The 20088-nt window shown below is 41.6% G+C and overlaps 1 pseudogene; it reads left to right on the plus strand.

Annotated features, from left to right (window-relative positions):
• Positions 1 to 1617: 1617 nt before the first annotated feature.
• LOC139534446 (N(6)-adenosine-methyltransferase subunit METTL3-like) lies at positions 1618 to 4957 on the plus strand (annotated as a pseudogene).
• The last annotated feature ends 15131 nt before the right edge of the window (positions 4958 to 20088 follow it).

A 20088-nucleotide genomic window follows, 5' to 3' on the forward strand; every position in this document is an offset into this window, starting at 1 on the left:
CGGGACAAAAGTTATTCAAAGGTGCATTTTATTCAAATAACGTTACTAGTTACGAGTTGCAACAGCCACAAAGTCATAAACTGCGTTTTTTTTCTACATTTCTATTAACATATTACTTTAAACTTAACCACACTGCTAGCTGTATACCCAACCTTAAATTAAGACCAAAAAGTACACAAATAATTTCATGAATTTTTATGATATAGGCAATTTTTTTATGTGGCTGTGCAAACTATTGGAAACCGTGCAGAGTTTTGCAAGATATGGCTCAGAAAATGTATCTCAATCCAGGGATGGATGGATGTCCTCTGAATTGTCCCATTATCCCAACTGTTACACTGAGATGATTGAATTACTCCCTTTTGTCCTCATGCTAGGTAGCATAAACCACAGCAGCCATTTTGGAAAACAAACAAAACAGCAGAATTTGTCAGGAGCCCGTAAACCATCTGCTATCCAATACAATGCATTTCTAATCCCTGGATTGGGGTACATTTTCCAAACTATATGTCACACCAGCTCCACTGTGTCTTAATCTACACAGGAAGCCTGTCTGACCCTAGTGCAGCTGTAAATCAGCGGGTTGCATCTGCTGGCTAGCTGCAGGTATATTTATGCTAATGTTAACTAGCTAGCAAAAGGTGGAAAGGAAGATGGACAATTAAAAAGTCATGTTAATGTTTGTGCATTGTCTGTGGACCCATCGCTATATGGTCCAGATACTAGTGATTGTGAGTGAGCAAAGCTCTTAGTCTGCATAAGCACTGTTGTTACTGCCAATGTGATTTACAACTTGGTGGTTATCTTTTCTCAGAGGTGGGAGGCAGCAATACTGAAGAGGCTGCTGCATGGAGTGAACGTCCCTCCAGAGCCCCCTAGGAAGAGGCTGAAGTAGAGGAGAGACTCCTGGGATATCTGTCTGACCTGAGCCTCTCACTGCCCACTGATTCATCTGACCATCACTGATGAGCTCAACAGTGATCCCTGTGACCAAGGTCTACTATATTTGCATAGACAAGTACAGAACAACAATAGAAAGTACACTGAGTGTATAAACATTAGGAACACCTTCCTAGTATTGCGTTGCACCCCACCTTTTGCACTCAGAACTCCCTCAATTTGTCAGGGCATGAACTCTACAAGGTGTTGAAAGTGTTCCACAGGGATGCTGGCCCATGTTGACTCTAATGCTTCCCACAGTTATGTCAAGTTGGCTGGATGTCCTTTGGGTGGTGGACCATTCTTGATACACACAGGAAACTGTGGAGCGTGAACAACCCAGCAACCCATGTCTCAAGGCTTAAAAATCCTTCTTTAACCTGTCTCTCCTTCATCTACACTGATTTAACAAGTGACATCAATAAGGGATCATAGCTTTCACCTGGTCAGTCTGTCATGGAGAAAGCAGGTGTTCCTAATGTTTTGTACACTCAATTTATGTGTTACATGCTGTTGCTAATTTTGAAAGAAGACTGGATAGGAGTAATTGCTATGACATTCATAAGCCACTTTGCCATCACTGACTGACTGCATCACATTGACATTCCATTTCCTATCCTTCCCTTTCTTTGCCTTCCTCTCTCTTATCCCTGTCTTTTATATTTCTCCTCCAGTCTTAAGCGCCCATCACCCATGGCTGCATCGAGTCTGCTGCTCAAGTTCTCTGTCCAGGAGCTCTTTGAAGTAAGCTAGCCGTCTATGGGCACCTCTTCCTCCACACTAGTCATCTCTGTGGACCACACACACAACTCTGGGCCATGATTGGGGGTGGGGGCCTTAGCTCAGAATGGGGCCCCAGTGGAAAGCAGAGGACCAAGCCCACCATAAATGTCCAAAAGGCTCATCCGCTCCTCTTCAGAACCCACCCTCCCCTCTGCCCACTTCTTCCACCACACTGGCACCGGCTTCCTCCTTCCAGCTAGTTGGCCCTCTGATTGGAAGGCTGTCCGAGAAATGGGCGGGGCAGATAAACAGGGCAGGACCAGGAAGGGGAAGACGCCTCACCTGGACATGGAGATTGAGAGCCTGCTGAACTAGAAATCCACCAAGAAGCAGCAGAGCAAGAAGGTACAGTATAAACCGGAAGAGGGAAGGGAAATAGATGGGGATAGCCTGGATGTAGTTTGAACCATAACAGTACAAACTGTATTATACTGCCCAACGTTGGGACACACAGTCAATGGCGAAATCAAAACCCAAGTGTGTGTGTGTGTGTGTTATAGATGAGCAGAGCGAATCTGGAGCTGCTGAACACCAGCACAGCTAAAGAACAGTCCATTGTTGAGAAGTTCCGGTCGCGTTCAGGTCCAAGAGTTCTGTGGCCACGGGACCAAAAAGTTGTGTCTGCGGTCTGGATTCACACCCCAGGCTTGCACCAAGCAGCATTTCCGGTCAGTGCAGCTACACAGTCTTAGAAATACTCTCCCAAAGATGTATTGTTCTTGATTTAATCAAGAAATCCCAATTTTCTGACTTCATCTTTCGTTCTATACTTCATTTAATCATCCCCTCCACAAAAGGATTGTTGTGCTGATCGAATCTCTAAGCGCTCTCTCCCTTCTCATTGGAGCTATCCATTCAATCACTTATGTGTCTTATGATTGGCTGATCTATCTTTTTTTTTGTCCTACCCTATTGACTAAGCCCAGTCTTCTCTCCCCTCTGACGCATCATCAACAAGCATACAGACGAGAGTCTTGAAGACTGCTCTTTCCTCAGCACCTGTTTCCACATGGACACCTGTAAAATATGTCCACTAGGGGATCGACAGCCTCCAGAGGCAGAGGGGGGTCTGATGGGTTCCCAAGCTTGGGACATGGAGGTGGGACTATACCAGGGGGAAGAAGACAGAAACGTGGGGAAACTGTTCACCTCTCAGGTGAGAGGGAGGAATAGAGGGAAGCAGGGAGATGAAAGGGGGAGGCTTATGGAAAGGAAGGAAGGGGGGAGAGACTGGAGGGAAGTGTGTGTGTGGGGGGGGGGGTCACCCATCAACCACTCAGGCTTTTATTTTGGTACTTGTCTCTACAGGTTTGGATATTCTAAATTCATCTACTTTCGGGAATCCCCAAAGGGAGACATTAGGAAAATGTCTGTCGACATAGTTATGTCAGCTACCTCCAAAAGTAGTCAGATGTGGTTCTTAGGCTGTCTGATGCTGCAGTTCGATCCAGCCTGACCCGGTTTGATCCGGTTTTGTCCCCCATCACAGTGGATCTGTTGTGGCATCCGCGTCCTGGGAAAGTTATCTGTGGTGATGGCCGACCCTCCCTGGGACATCCACATGGGGCTGCCCTATGGAACTCTGACGGACAACGAGATGAGGAAGCTCCACACCCCCTTCCTCCAGGACGACGGCTTCCTTTTCCTCTGGGTGACAGGCAGGTACCTCCACCAATCAGATGTGTGGAATAGTGTTACTAATCGACCAATCAGCTGCCAGGAGACCAGTACATGCTAATGAACATGCACTACAGCAGAAAGGGTCTGACAGAGCTGGTTAATGATAGAAGCCTTAAACTCCTGATTTTGGATTATGTTGATTGGTGTTTTTGATTGACATCTTTCACTTAGAATTTACAATAGACTGTTTTAATCTCCATGTCTCTCCCTAGCTCTTTCCTTTAGGGCTATGGAGTTGTGTGTAGAATGTGTGTCTTTTGGGGTAAGTCTCTTTATTCATCAAACTTTGTGACAGTTGATTTACTTACTGGCCCAATCTGACTGTGGGTCTTCCCCTTGCTTTCTCTCGTAGCTATGAGCGTGTTGACGAGATCATTTGGTTGAAGACCGACCAGTTACAGAGATTTTGGTATGTATTGTGATATGTTGTGCGGCATCATACCTCTTATCCGAGTCTGTGGGCTCTGCTCTGGGCAGTATGGTGCAGTCAGTTGTGTGTATTTATTGCTATTATGGTGTGTGTGTGTACAAAAGTGTATTGATGTGCGTTTCTCCTCAGGTAGGTGTGACGGAAAGCCCCCAGGGATTCAACAGAGGGCTGGGCTGTGATGTCATTGTGGCCAAGGTCAGGGGTCAAACACATTGAATCCATTTGATGTTACATTCCCATCCCAAGAGAGCCCTGAATGTTTTAACTCGACCCTCTCCTATATCTCCCTCTCTTTGTCTCTACCTCTCTCTTTCTCCTATCTTAGGTGCATTCCATCAACCACAAGCCAAATGAGATCTGTGGGAGGATTGATACTTTCACCTGGTACCAAGAAGATTGAGCTCTTTGGCAGACCTCACAATGTCCAACCCAACTTGTACGTGTCTCTGTATTTATTGTATTAGGTATCTGTCTGTATGTCGCTATTTTTCTAAGCCTAATTTTTTTAGCTCTCTCTCTCTCTCAGGGTAACTCTTGCTAATCAATTGGAGGGCATGCACCTAAGATACCTCTTGGACCCTGATCACCTCTTGGACCCTGACGTTTTGGCTCGCTTTAGGAAGTGCCACCCAGACGGAGTCATTTGCAAACCAAACAACATGTAGCAAGTCGTCTGTCTGATGGACTGTCTTCAGTTCGTCTTTTTGTACCAATTACGATATTTTGTAATAAATAAGGTTGAAAGAAAAATCTCTGCAAAATGAATCCACCAAAAAAACATTTAGTATGCCATTTTTTTGTATTATTACTTTGTTAGTACATTTTGGCCATTCCCATTACAACAAGAATAGAGTAAAATGTTGGGATCTTTGATTTCCATTCAAATGGTTGAACATTGGGCAAATCAATGTTTGTCACGGTTATTGGGGTTTGCATACAGTGCTATCAGAAAGTATTCTTGCCCCTTGACTTTTTCCACATTTTGTTGTTACAAAGTGGAATTACAATTGATTAAATTGTCATTTTTGTCAACAATATGCTAAATACTCTGTCAAAGTGGAAGAAAATTTAAACAATGTTTTTTATTAATGGAAAACAAAACATTAAAATATTCTGATTTAGATAAGTATTCAACCACCTAAGTCAATTCATGTTAGACTCACCTTTGGCAGCGATCACAGCTGTGAGACTTTTTCTGGGTAAATCTCTAAGAACTTTGAAACCTGGATCGTATAATATTTGTAAGGTTTTCCTGATTTCAGTCTGCTTTCCAACAGATACTGGGAGACAAATCCACCTTTCAGCAGGACAATAACCTAAAACGCAAGGCTAAATATACGCTGGAGATACTTACCAAGACCACATTGAATGTTCCCGAGTGGCCTAGTTACAGTTTTGACTTAAATCGTCTTGAAAGTGTACGGCATGACTTAAATGTATTGTGGAGTAAGTACAATGTTGATCCATCCTCAGTTTTCTATCACAGCCATTTAACTCCAACTGGTTTAAAATCACCATTGGCCTCATGGTGAAATCCCTGAGCGGTTTCCTTCCTCTCCGTCAACTGAGTTGGTGACTGGGTGTATTGATACACCATCCAAAGTGTTAATAACTTCCCCATGCTCAAAAGGATATTCATTTTTTCCCCCGCCATTTACCAATTGGTGACCTTCGTGAGGTATTGGAAAACCTCCCATGTCTTTGTGGTTGAAATTCACTGCTCGACTGAGGGACCTTACAGATAATTATATGTGTGGGGTACAGTGAGGTAGTCATAAAAAAAAGTTAAACTTATTGCACACAGGACGTCTGTGACTTGTTTGTATTCCTGAAGTTATTTCAAATGCTTTGAAGACAACTCAGGACAGTTCAGCTTTTCATTTATTAATTTGTAAAAATGTCAAAACAAATCCACTTTGACATTATGGGGTATTGTGTGTAGACCAGTGACACCAAATCTACATTTAATCAATTTAAAATTCAGGCTGTAACAACAAAATGTGGAAAAAGTCAAGGAGTGTGAATACTTTAATGCCCTGTACATTCTTCTCACCAAATCATCACTCATACAACTATTTCTCAATTTGTATCTAGAACATAGATTTCTACAAACATAACATAATTAGACGTGGGGGAAAATGTTGTTTTATTGTCCTTGAACTAGTATGTGAAGCATCTGTTGACTTTCTGGTCACTTCATTGATGTTCCCCAGAAGATTTCATTAGAAGTCAGTAAAGGTCAAAGCTGCATGTAAGATGGAGAGGGCGATGCTGCCAAATAAGGTGTAGACTCAGTCAGTTAGGCAGGGCACTACTAGAAGATAGCTGGCACCAAAATTAATTTCACTTTGGAAATGTTTCAAAAGGCACTCGCACATCTGAGCTATCTTTGTTGCAGGTGCATGGTAACCGCTGAATAAAATGAGGGAAAAATAAGAAACGTGCACACTGCTCTTTATTAAGCTTTACGTATCGGCCTCAAGGCCTTCGTCAGAGCTTTGGAAATGTTTAAATTAAGTTTAAAAAAGGCACAAACTCTGAAACTCATTACTGTCTTTATCAGCTAATCCGATCAAATCTAGTTACCATGTTTTTCTCAGCAAGTGAGGACACTGTCAGGATATTTAAAAAAAGACTATTTAAAGTTGGGAGTGCTTACATTCTTACGCACACGCGTACATTGTAATATAGTTGTATGGTGGTATTATACATTTTGTATTGTAGATATGTAGTGGTGTAATAATGTTATATGATGTACTGTTTTATCTTTTATGTGTGATTTAAGTGCCTTAATGTGTTTGGACTCCAGGAAGAGTAGCTGTTGCCTTGGTAGCAGCTAATGGGGATCCCTAATACATACAAATACAAATCATATTCACCAGCTAGTATTTTAAAGACACTATTGTTTTGCAGTTTGTGGTCTTTTACCTGGCCCTAGACCAAACCAACCCAGTAATTTACACCCCAACACACACATTGGAAAAAAGGAACGTAGAAATAAAAAGGGTGGGCAGAAAAAGCCCATCTCAAAAAATAAAAGGAAAATAATGCACTTAGTATGATAATGTTGTAAACATTTCTCCACCTCCACTAGCTACATTAGCAGTGCATTCAGTCTTTCTCTGTAGTGAAGAACTCAATCTGCTGTGATATATTCCTCCTTTCACAGTCACCTCTGAAGGGAGAGTTGAGAACGATGTATGTATGCACCACTGAGTAGGTGAAGTCTCAGTCCTTCACAGTCAACTTCTGCCCCGTTCTGTTGAGCTAGAATAATGGCTGCCATAGTGGAGGGGTGAGAGTTCATTTTTCGGGGTGGTGATGATGATGATTGGACAAGCCCATGTAGTCCTTCCCTGATTCAGTCTATATTCTTCCATTTGATGCCTAATGAACACTACCCAGGCTGTCGAGGCTGCTCTTACTCAGCAGGTTGCGTCCACTGCGTTGAAGTTGCTGTCCATCTGGTGTCTGAAGGAGAGGCGAGCCTTGGTGGAGAAGTAGATCTGGGATCCACTCAGGCTGCTAACGCCCTCGCCCTGGCTACCACACGACACCATAGACGACAGGCGAGGTTTCATCTCCTCTCTGGGGACTGGAGGGACGGAGCGAGGTGGCGTAAGATGAGGCGACGAAGAGAGAAGACAGCGGATTTATTGAACCGCTAGCACACAACGTTTTAGAATCTTTTCTTTGGCATGTCTCTACATGTCTACATTGTATGGGATGAATTGATAATGCTATTTACATAGCTAATGCTATGAATGATCCCTCAGGCATCTTTAATGTAATGCAAATATAACATGTCATGCACTGATTTGACATTCTAATAATATAAACATCTAATAGAGGAGAATATCCATTATGAAGTTATGGGTGGAATTAATGAACAAATGATTGATTGACAGTTATAGTACTGGGAGGTTGACATTATGAACTACTATTAGCAGAGCCCCAAGCATTTCTTTAACACGACCTAACTCTGACATTCCTGGTTATATCAGATCACTTGTTTCAACATGTATTCCAATATACGGTATGTGTTTGATAATCATGAGTGCAGCCTTGGGAAGTTATTCTGACATAATGATAATGTATGTAATAGCGTATGTAATGGAATGGATAACTGTTATATGCATAAAGTACTATGTAATGGGAGTGGAAGCCTGTAGTTCTCTCACCTGCAGGTGGGGGGCACTGTTTAGCCTTGCATCGTTCCTTACAGCGTCTGTACCAGGAGAAGCACTTGAGTACCTTCACACCCATGCCTGGAGCTGAGGAGCTCTGAGAGAGAGAGAGAATTAAATAAATATTTTACTATTTTTTAAATTGCTATCTTGTAGTTGCACAGCTTTTACACATCAGCTTTGTCTTAATTGCCTAGGCATTTGTTTGTTTGGAATTACTTCTTAGAATAAACTACTCATTTCAAATCACAAGATAACATATCAACCCACAACCACAAATAACTCTTAGCCAACTGATTAGCCCGGCCTTGATAACAAACAATTGTCCCCCCAAAAAAACATGGCCATCTGCTATCAATGAACCTTTATTGACCAGACATTATTGAGACGATGTGTCTTTATCTCATCATCACTCACAGGGTTGCCATAATGGTATTAGTCCGGTATAGTACACTAATCCAGTGGAATTAATAATGGAATTAGTCCAGTAATGTCACTATGAGGGGACAAAAAAATATTCAATGACCTGATGAGGCTTAGCTAATCTCTGTCTTGTCTCTTGTCAACAGTAGACGAGCATTCACACAAACACACACACACACACACACACAGTTGAAGTCAGAATTTTACATACACCTAAGCCAAATACATTTAAACTCAGTTGAACAATTCCTGACATTTAATCCCTGTAAAAATTTATTTTAAGAATGTGAAATGTCAGAAAAATATTTGAGAGAATTATTTATTTCAGCTTTAATTTCTTTCATCACATTCCAAGTGGGTCAGAAGTTTACATACACTCAATTAGTATTTGGTAGCATTGCCTTTAAATTGTTTAACTTGGGTCAAATGTTTCAGGTAGCCTCCCACAAGCTTCCCACAATAAGTTGGGTGAATTTTGGCCCATTCCTCCTGACAGAGCTGATGTAACTGAGTCAGGTTTGTAGGCCTCCTTGCTCACACACGCTCTTTCAGTTCTGCCCACACATTTTCTATAGGATTGAGGTCAGGGCTTTGTGATGGTCACTCCAATACCTTGACTTTGTCGTCCTTAAGCCCTTTTGCCACAACTTTGGAAGTATGCTTCCAGGATAAGGATAAGAGAGGGCAGGCAAATCATGCCATATAGTATTGTAGGTGCTTAGAGAGATTGTGTGCCTACAGAGAGATATACTGTTCTGTGGTGTTACCCAAGTCATGTCAAGTCTGTTACTTGTAGGTGTCAATCAGGTCATGTCATATAGCCTTGAATTAATTTACATACTAATGCTCTCGCCATTTAGCTAGGTAGTCAGTAGGACTCTCAAATGGATTTTGACATGTAATACACCTATTTGCATTGTAAATGTATACATTAATAAATGTATGCAGGCTAACTGAATACTTTGACTGTATGGATCCATTACAGCTATGCCCATGGCAGTCTATATGTCTTACTCAGCCCTTTTCCACACCATCTAAACAAAAATATAAACGCAACATGAAAGTGTTGGTTTCCATGATTCATGAGATGAAATACAAGATCCCAGAAATGTTCCATACGCACTAAAAGCTTATTTCTCTCAAATTCTGTGCACAAATTTGTTTACATCCCTGTTAGTGAGCATTTCTCCTTTGCCAAGATAATCCATCCACCTGACAGGTGTGGCATATCAAGAAGTTGATTAAACAGCATGCATATTACACAGGTGCACCTTGTGCTGAGGACAAAAGGCCACTCTAAAATGTGCAGTATTGTCACACAACACAATGCCACAGATGTCAAAAGTTTTGAGGGAGCGTGCAATTGGCATGCTAACTGCAGGAATGTCCACCAGAGCTGTTGCCAGAGAATAGAATGTTCCTTTCTCTACCATAAGCTGCCTCCAACGTCGTTTTAGAGAATTTAGCAGTACGTCCAACTGGCATCACAACCGCAGACCACGTGTAACCACGCCAACCCAGAACTTCCACATCCGGCTTCTTCAACTGCGGGATCATTTGAGACCAGCCACCCGGAAAACTGATGAGTATTTCTGTCTGTAGTAGCGTTTTTTTGTGTTGGAGAAAAACTCATTCTGATTGGCTGGGCCTTGCTCCCAAGTGTCTAGGTCTATGCCCTCCCAGGCCAACACATGGCTGCACCCCTGCTCAGTCATGTGAAATCAATAGATGAGGGCCTAATTCATTTATTTTAAATGGTTTAATTTCCTTATACGAACTGTAAATCAGTAAAATCGTTGAAATTGTTGGTGTTGCAAATTGCATGTTGCGTTTATATTTTTGTTCAGTATAGTTTACAATTTGCATGTTATTTTTCCCAAAGCGTTAACATGTAGAGACAGGCTTTGATGGCTTGGTGCACACTACCCACCCTACATACATACACCCTACATGCATGCACACAAACTACTGATTGGCAAGAAGAGTCATTTTGCATGTTTTCCCAGCCTGGGTGAAGTGTTACAGAAGGCACGATATAAATGTAAAGGTCATTTTCCGATTGAGCCGACATCCGCAGCGTGAACTCTAACGTGGAAGATTCAGAAGAAGTGCACTGGGCCTTTACTAGTCCTGTATTAGCAGACTGATTTGGCCGCCTGTAGCGGGCAACAACACAACATTTATGGGGTCCCTTTGTCCTCAGCAATGAACTAATTGATTACAATTGAAATAGAGTCGAAAGGTGGAACTAAATTGAGTCTGAAGTACTCTCTGGTAAAAACCTTTGAGCAGTCTTAGTTTTCAGTGTTGCCAGTATAGCTTTCTATTCCTTCAGTATATCTGAAAATATGTCCCCTATTTGACTGACACTTTGATACTGCCAGTTACCTTGTTCCACTGACCTCATGTTTGAAGGCACCGGAATAGAACAGAGAAATTGAACGACTCTCTATTGAAACAATCATATCGCTTTCTATTTTAAAACCTCTCATGGTCTTCCATCATCACAGATCTCCATTTAGCTCCTGCTCTGTGGTAACGTCAGGAGAGGGTGGCGGTGCTGCCAACAAATTGAGGCTTTCCTTGCAAACCCATGACCACACATAACAGGAGCCTTTCACTGGACTCTGCTGCAAGTGCAGACATGCAATCTGTAGCAAAAACCCTCTGACTGGCGTGGGTGTGTTTTGCTGGCTGTAACAGCTTTCCCTGCACTCACAGGGACGAGCTAATTTCATAAAGACGTGACAGCTCTCTCACACAGTCTTTGAGCGCCTTTGACTCCTAGGGGTCAGGGGGGGGGGGGGGGGACTCATATCAGTATTCCACTCTGTCGAGAGTTAGTCACGCTTAGTGAAAATAGCTTTAAAAAACAACTCTCTTTTCTCTCTCTCTCTCTCTCTCTCTCTCTCTCTCACCCTCTCTACCCTTTCCCCAACCCCTCTCTCTCGTTCTCTGGTATGGCTCTTATCCATATACAGAGACAATGAACCCGTTATACTAAGTTAAATGTTGCTCGGCCAAGCTGTAGGAAGATAGACAGACTGATCAATTTAGCCAATTTGGAATTCCTAAGAGGGAAATAAGGAAATGGTTGAGTTTGTGTTAGCACTGAGTTGGGTTAGGACATTGACTATAAAACATACCCTTGTTTTTTATTGTATGGTGTAGTGTACATAGGAGAGTGATGGAAAGAGAGCGGGGTGGGCAGGAAAAAATAACAAATCAGTAATGTAGAGCACACATTGGTCAGATTCCTTTTCCAGACCTTTCCATGGGCCAAAGCATAATTCCTTCTTATTTCTGTAAAAACAAGCCTAAACGCGTTGTTTCTACTCTTTGCAATAAATACGCTTTTTAAAATTTCATTCCATTTGTTCTACAAGTGTTGCTGAATCTCCTCTCTACTTCATGGGCCTAAATTTGCACAGAGATAATACATTCGTTGTGTATTAACCTCTAACGAGCCTCAACCCCGGATCCGGGATCACCCCCCACCCCCCCCCACACTGATTAGCATCGCTAGCATAGCGTCACAATTAAATAGTAGCATCTAAATATCATTAAATCACAAGTCCAAGACACCTAATGAAAGATACAGATCTTGTGAATAAAGCCACCATTTCAGATTTTTAAAATGTTTTACAGGGAAGACACAATATGTAAATCTATTAGCTAAACACGTTAGCAAAATACACAATTTCTTTGTCCACCATTTTTTCTCTCCACCAGTAGCTATCACCAATTCGGCTAAACTAAGATATTGATAGCCACTAACCAAGAAAAAACCTCATCAGATGACAGTCTGATAACATATTTATGGTATAGGATAGGTTTTGTTAGAGAAATGTGCATATTTCAGGTAGAAATCACAGTTTACAATTGCACCCACCATCACAACTCGACTAGAATTACTACAGAGAGCAACGTGTATGACCAATTTACTCATCATAAAACATTTCATAAAAATAGACAAAGCATAGCAATGGAAAGACACAGTTCTTGTGAATTCAGACAATATTTCAGATTTTCTAAGCGTTTTACAGCGAAAACACAATAAATCGTTATATTAGCATACCACATGTGCAAACGTTACCCGAGCATTGATACAAGCCAAAGAGAGGGATAACGTAATCATCGCCAAAATGTATTAATTTTTTCACTAACCTTCTCAGAATTCTTCCGATGACACTCCTGTAACATCATTTTACAACATACATATAGAGTTTGTTCGAAAATGTGCATATTTAGCCATAAAAAAACGTGGTTATACAATGAAAATAGTAGCAAAACAAGCCTGGAAATGTCGGTCGCCATCTTTTAGTGATCTAGTTTAATCAAAAGCTAATCATATACTTGACTAAAAAATACAGGGTTGACAGGAATCGAAAGACAAATTAGTTCTTAATGCAATCGCTGATTTACATTTTTTAAATTATCCTTACTTTTCAATACAGGTTGCGCCAAGCGAAGCTATACAAAACAAAATGGCGACATAAGCGTTTAACATTTTTCGACAGAAACACGATTTATCATCATAAATTGTTCTTACTGTGAGCTGTTCTTCCATCAGAATCTTGGGCAAAGAATCCTTTCTTGGGTCTAATCGTCTTTTGGTCGAAAGCTGTCCTCTTGCCATGTGGAAATGCCCACTAACGTTCGGCATGAACTGGAAACGTGCCCAGCTGTTCAAAGTGCCTCAGAAATAAATGGGTCAAAATCGCACTAAACGGATATAAATTGCTATAAAACGGTTTAAATTAACTACCTTATGATGTTTTTAACACCTCTAACGAGTAAAAACATGACCAGAGAAATATTACTGGCTAAACAAACGCTTGGAAGGAGGCGAGTCCGACGTCCTCCGTGCGCAACGCGCAGGCAGCAAAGGGATGCTACTTCCGGTATTTGCTCTTTTATGCAGCCCCTGATTGCGCAATCGACTCCATTCAAAGCGTCATCACCTACTGACATCCAGGAGAAGACGTAAGAAGTGTCTGTTTCTCCATAGCATTTACAGGGACCTTTAAACTGACTCCAGATCAGGGGCCAGGATGTCTGAAATCTGACTCCCTATCATGAAAAGTGCTGTAGATTGAGTTCTGTACCACTCAGAGACAAAATTCCAACGGCTATAGAAACTAGAGAGTGTTTTCTATCCAATAATAACAATAATATGCATATTGTACGAGCAAGAATTTATTAGGAAGCCGTTTAATCTGTTGAGCAAATTATGCTAATGCGAAACAGCACCCCCTATAGTGGCAAGAAGTTTTAATGACCCACTCAAACAGTCCTTTTCTCGATCTGGGTCAGGCACACAAAATAGACGGTCAGTGGTGAGGAATTTTGGGCCCCGGTCATTACAGCATCTAGTACAGCGAGTCTTTGGCAAAGAACAGCAGTCACAGAGCTTAGAGCAGAACAGCAAAACCAGTCCAGTGGAAAAGAGAGAGAGAGAGAGAGAAAGAGAGAGAAAGGGAGAAAAAGAGAGGGGGAAGAGAGAGACGGAGAGGTGATTGGAGAAGGAGAGAGCCTGAGAGAGTGGGAGAAAGTAGAACAGTGCCCACCTAAACAACAGAGAGAGGGGGAAGGCTGGAATTGGGCTTTGCCTGTTTTCTGTGCAGGATCCTGCCAGGGCAGAGCACAGTGGTGACGTGAAGGACGTGTAGCCCTGAACGATATGGTTTTACTAATACACACTGCCTGGTCATTGACTTATTCTGGCAGTTACTGATTGCTCAATATTGCTGAAATACTCATAGGTTGTCTTATCGCCCTATTATTTGTCATAGGGTGTGTGTGTATGTGTGTGGATTTATCAAATCAAAGTTTATTGGTCACGTACACACTTTGGCAGATGTTATAGCAGCTGCAGTGAAATGCTTATGTGTTAAATGCTTTTATACATATACCTATGTATACATATGACAGGTTACATACAGAACTATACACAGTAAACAACGTAAAACATACATTCTTCGTGTGTGTTCCTACCTGGAATGTAAAATGGTTTGCAGCATGTAACATAACCCGGACAGTCAGAGTATATGAGCAAACTCTACAGAAATCTGATTTTCTGTTTTTCAACCTTTCCTATGTCCATTCCAAGTCTTCAGCCTCTTGGGAGACTTTGTGTCTGTCCCAAATGGCAGCCTATTCCCTATATAGTGCGCTACTTTTGACCAGTGCCCATAGGGCTCAGGTCAAAAGTAGTGTACTATGTAGGGAAGAAGGTGCTATTTGGGACACACACTTAGAGAACTTGTGGCAGTAAGCCTGGGTCTGCAATAGAGCTCGCCAGCTTGTAGTCCTAAAAAATGGGAATGAGTTACGTTTGGTTGGTTCAACCATTCCTATGGGGAAAATTAATGGGGAAAGAATAGGGTTTTGGAATAAACGCCGAAAATAAGGTCTTAGGTTAACACAGGCTTATGTGATCTTATATATGTTTTGTTCTATGAGATAATATCAGTCAGTTAAAATGACCTTTATGAATTATAAAAGGCTTTATGTGCTTTTTAAAATTACATAAATGCCTCAAAACTCACAAAAAAATGACGTTAGCTGATGAAGATGATATCATAGAACAAAACGTATACGATCTCCTAAGCCTGTGTTTACCACAGACGCTATTTTCAGTGTTTTCCCAAAAACCCTACAAAACTCCATTAATTTTCCCGTAGACTTTGCCCAACAAATCATGGCGGAGTTAGTACCTACAAAAAGACGCCATTACTATTTCTCTATATGCCCCTGAAAGAAGCAGGGCCCCAGCTCCCTTGGCACTATGACGCACATAAAGGCCTATCGGTGCCCAGTCTGCCCACTAACATTAGAACCCTTCCCATCACCAAAACAGCTATGGAAATGGGAAGTAATACTCAAATACGACTTTTCTTGCAGTTGTGTCAGATCTTTTTGCATAATTTCCCTCTGGCCATTTTCCAATGTTGAATAAATGTAGGCCTATGGAATTTTACCATGGTTCCAGAAGAGGGGCCCCAATGAGTTGAATGAAGTGACAATTTCAATTAATCAGTGCGTCACCGCTCTCTCTCCCCCTTGTTCTCTCTAATATTTTCAAATACCCGGGTTAAATGCATGGGAGTGTATTTTAATCCCTGTATTTGATTATTTTCAAATACATGCCAATACTTTCCAACTGTATTTCCAAATACAATATTCAACTACTTGTATTTTCAAATAAAAACTATCTGAATACTTACTTTGAAATGTATGTGAAAGTAATTGAGAAATTTCAAATAGTATTTGATCCCAGGTCTGGCAGTAACATCATTTGTTTCTGTTCAAACTGTTTGTCTGAAAGAGGAGTTGTGGATGTAAATAATAAATAAAGGAGTGTTTTTACATTTTCGTGGAAGAGGGTGTGCTAACACTCTGACAGGAAGTCTATTAATTAATACATCCTTTTCTGTCTAAATAAAGTGTCTTGCATAATATAAGTTGTTTGGAATCATCTGGAGTTGAGTAGGAAGGATTAGTTTGAACTAAGATAGCATTTTCTCATATCCATGCAGGCTCCATGTATCTCAGAGTAGGAGTGCCGATCCAGGGTCAGTTTAGCCTTTTAGATTATAGCGAATGGACAGGGGGTGGCCTGATCCTAGATCAGCACTCTTACTCTGAGACGCTTGAATACTGGGCCCAGGTCTAAAATCATAAAAGCCAAATGAAGGCCCAATATCGAAGTCAACACTGAACAACAATATGACGCTTGCGTATTCTAGTCGTTACACTTTGAACACACCGACAGCGATATTGCGCAAAATAGTACGCAGCATCGTCTGGATGTGTATGCAACAAAAGTTCAACGTGCACCTTCTGTTACCATTTCTGTCAAGCCGTCTACGCATACGTTCATAACATCCAATGTATGCACCACACCAAACGCACTGCAACTGCCTCTGCAACGCTGCAAGGCTAACGCAGAGTTCCATTGGAAATGAATGTAATTCCGGTGTACCAAAATGCTTAGTACAGGCGCACTATACAGCAAGCCTACAACTCTCATGGGACACTCCCACCCAGACACACCTCCTACAGCCAAGTAAACAGCCACACAGCCCCCCTCCCTCTCTATCTCTGAGGCAAGTTACACTTTTCCATAGTTTAGGCTACTATTTGTCTGTATGTGTTGTGTCCAACCCTCTATTCTGCTTTAAATTCATTAATAGTCTCCTCAAAAGTGTACTGTAGTGAAATAACAATACTGTTCTTATTTATTGAAATTGTAGCTTATGATAAAAGTATGTCTGTCGTTTAAAAACCCACATTTTAACCGTAAAATAAGCACAATAACCTACCTGATCAGTTGCAACTTTGCAGATCTTGAAGAAAAATGTGCAATTTTCAAGTAGGATTCCTATACAGCCGAATCGAATTATTGGTTCCAATTCAATGGTGATTTCACCATTTGCAACTTTGCTTGTTCCACTTTCTGATGTCAGTTCTGCTAACTAAATGCGACCTCCACAAGACTCAGCGCGAGGCGGGCGTTTTATACCAAATGCGAGGTTGATCCTTGCACTGCACTAGATGGCAACATGGAAAGGTTTGTGGAGCTTGCATGGAGAGCCTGAACTTTAAATAGCTCATCCCTGTGGCCCGAGACACGCCTCCCTCACTACCTCCCTCCTTTTCTCAATGTGGTCTTTGACAGTCTGTAACAAGTCACAATTTAGTCACACACAGACAAATCAGTAGCAGTGTTTCGGTCAGTAGACCTACTGGACAATTGGGGTTTAGAGGGTGGATATAATTCATTTGGATTTGACACAATTAACAAATAAAGCTGAGAAGATTATAATGCACTAGAGGAGTAGAATCGGTGATCTGTGAATAAATGACTGGAGGGATGAATGAATGAACATGGGAATAAAATAGAAGAGTATATAGCATGAGAGAAAGCGAGATCACAAAAGGTCTCTCTATCTCTCTCTCTCCTTCTTTCCATGACGAATAAGATTTTCGACAAACGTCAGAGAGATTGTGTACGTATGTGCCTGCATTAACATACCCCTATACCCCCTATACCTAAACAGATGTAGGATCCTAATTTTAGACAGTTTGCTACAGCAGGAAAATAATCCTGCAGCAACCGGAATCATAAGGGAAAATCATGTCAAATTTCAAAGTGGAAATTACAAACTTCAGAAGCCTTTTGAAACCTCAAATACACTATAAGTTCAACATTTCCTGCATTGCATGAATGTTTTCCTGCAGCAGGGTGATCAGATTAAGATCCTATATCTGTAGCCACTCATCGGACCAAGTCATTTCCTTTCAGCTGATTCACAACTGTTCCAGTAAGCACAGACAGGTTGGTTGAGTTTGCTCTCCTTGTTTCCGCGAATTCTATGGTCTGTATACACCAGCCAGCCAGGCCGGTACCTATAGAGTCGTGGTGTGCTGTCGTGACATGACGTGAGGGTGTTTACTTGGAAACAAACTTGGAATCCATCTCTGCATCAAATCAAAACAAAAGCTATGTTAACTACACAAGTTGTATTAACACACCCCATCTTCTGGAACACGTGAGGAGAGAGGGAACGGAGGAGAGGAGGAATGGAGGAGGGTGTGTATCGTCACCATGGCCCTAACGCAGCTAAACAGTGACTTAAATGGCTCATAACATTTAATACATGCATGTGATGATGCGGTGTTACTAATCTTCCAAGAAGTCTCTCTCTCAACCAAACACACCTTAATAATATCCTTTTACTGCAGTGGGCAAAATCAGGGTCACAGACTGTTTCTTGGTAGTCTTAAACAAATCTACTTTGAAACCAAAGTAAACACCTGGTTATGGGCTGAAACGAAAGACACCTGTACCACGTCAGATATAGAGTTGCCATTTATTCCATTTTGAGTTTGCATCCCAATATTACACTTTATATACATCACAGAAGACCGAAATATAGCAAAACCGTTTCACATAGAAACACAAGATTTGTGGCTGTACTTTTTTTTAAAAACTATACATTTATGAATAAATTATTATAAATGATGAATTTGTGAGAAAAAAATTATAACATTCCATTCGTGAGGCCACTAGTAATTTGACTTCAAAAAAAGGACTACAAGAATGGCGTCACATCATCTCTGGTATAATGATGCATTATAATGATCTTGCTTCTGCTATGTGTGACCTGTTCAAATGTGTATTTTATTGCTTTTTTTATTAGGTCTTTGCATGCAAACCTTATTCAGGCTCATGGTTGATCCAGCCAGGGCTTCTGTATCGCTGTGTGAGGACATGGCCAAAGGACTGGTGGAAGGTTACTTGGACAAATGACAGAGGGAAACTGATTATAATTCGGAGTGACCAACAGTAACCCGAAGCAACAGGTAGTATACTCAGGTAGTATACACCCGTGGCATTGCTCATCTGTGTCTCTCTCTCTCTCTCCCCCCTCCCCCCTCACTCTTTCTCTCTAAATGTGGGTGAAGGCCAGCCTGCAGCGGGCCATTGTCTCCAGGTAGTAGAAGCTCCCAGTCAATCATTAGCTCACTTACGTATGTCAGACTTTGTTTGCTGACCATAGAATGGGGGTAAAAAGGCTCTTATTCGAAATGAAATGGATCCTTTCTGGTGTTTCATATTACTGTGGCTTGCATCCCAAATGGCACCATATTCCCTACCTAGTGCACTACGTTTGCCCGTTGCCCTATGGGCCCTGATCGAAAGTAGTGCACCATATAGGGTGCCATTTGGGATGCATATATAGTCAATGGAAGCAATATGGGGAGTGGCAGTTGGCAGATAAGCAGAAACTAAAGACTGTCCAATATTTGCACAGTAATACATTGTTCTGTGCAGTATTAAAACCATCACTGATTCTTTCTTTGTGTCCTTGTGAATGTGTCCTCAGCCCCTATATATACAGTAGTGCACTACTTTTGACTCAAGCTGTGCCAAAAGTAGTGCAGTCATGATTGTTAATGTATGACGACCTAATATAATTATCAATAATTGAGACCACACCGCTTCTGGCTCAGAGTCTCCTTGTGACATCAGATACATTCAGTGGGAGGACCAATCGGATGCCAAAAAAAATAAAAAAATTACAGATATAAAATACTGACTTCATCCTCTGTGAATCTTTGGCCCCTCAGCTAGTTAGTCCAGCGTTCTCAGCACTACCATCATGCTTCCACTACCCTCAGTCAGGATAATAGCACTGTTGTAATGTAAATATGTGTCACAAAAAGCAATAAGGGAGGGTAATGTGTTACAAGTCAATGCTACTTGTCACTTCCACCCAGGATTTTTTATTTTAACTTTATTTAACTAGGCAAGTCAGTTAAGAACAAATTCTTATTTACAATGACAGCCTACCAGGGAACAGTGGGTTAACTGCCTTGTTCAGGGGCAGAACACCAGATTTTTACCTTGCCAGCTCGGGGATTTAATCCAGCAACCTCTTGGTTACTGGCCCAACGCTCTAACCACTAGGCTACCTGCTGCCCCAACTCACTCACTGCATCCCAAATGGCACCCTATTCCCTACATAGTGCACTGCTTTAGGCCAGACCCCTATAGGCCATGGTCAAAGGTAGTGCACTGTAAAGGAAATAGGGGGCTATTTGGGACGCAATCACAGTCTGCTTTCACGGGAGTGA

The sequence above is a fragment of the Salvelinus alpinus genome, chromosome 11 (genome assembly GCF_045679555.1).
Source record: "Salvelinus alpinus chromosome 11, SLU_Salpinus.1, whole genome shotgun sequence".
NCBI classification, from domain to species: Eukaryota; Metazoa; Chordata; class Actinopteri; order Salmoniformes; family Salmonidae; genus Salvelinus; species Salvelinus alpinus.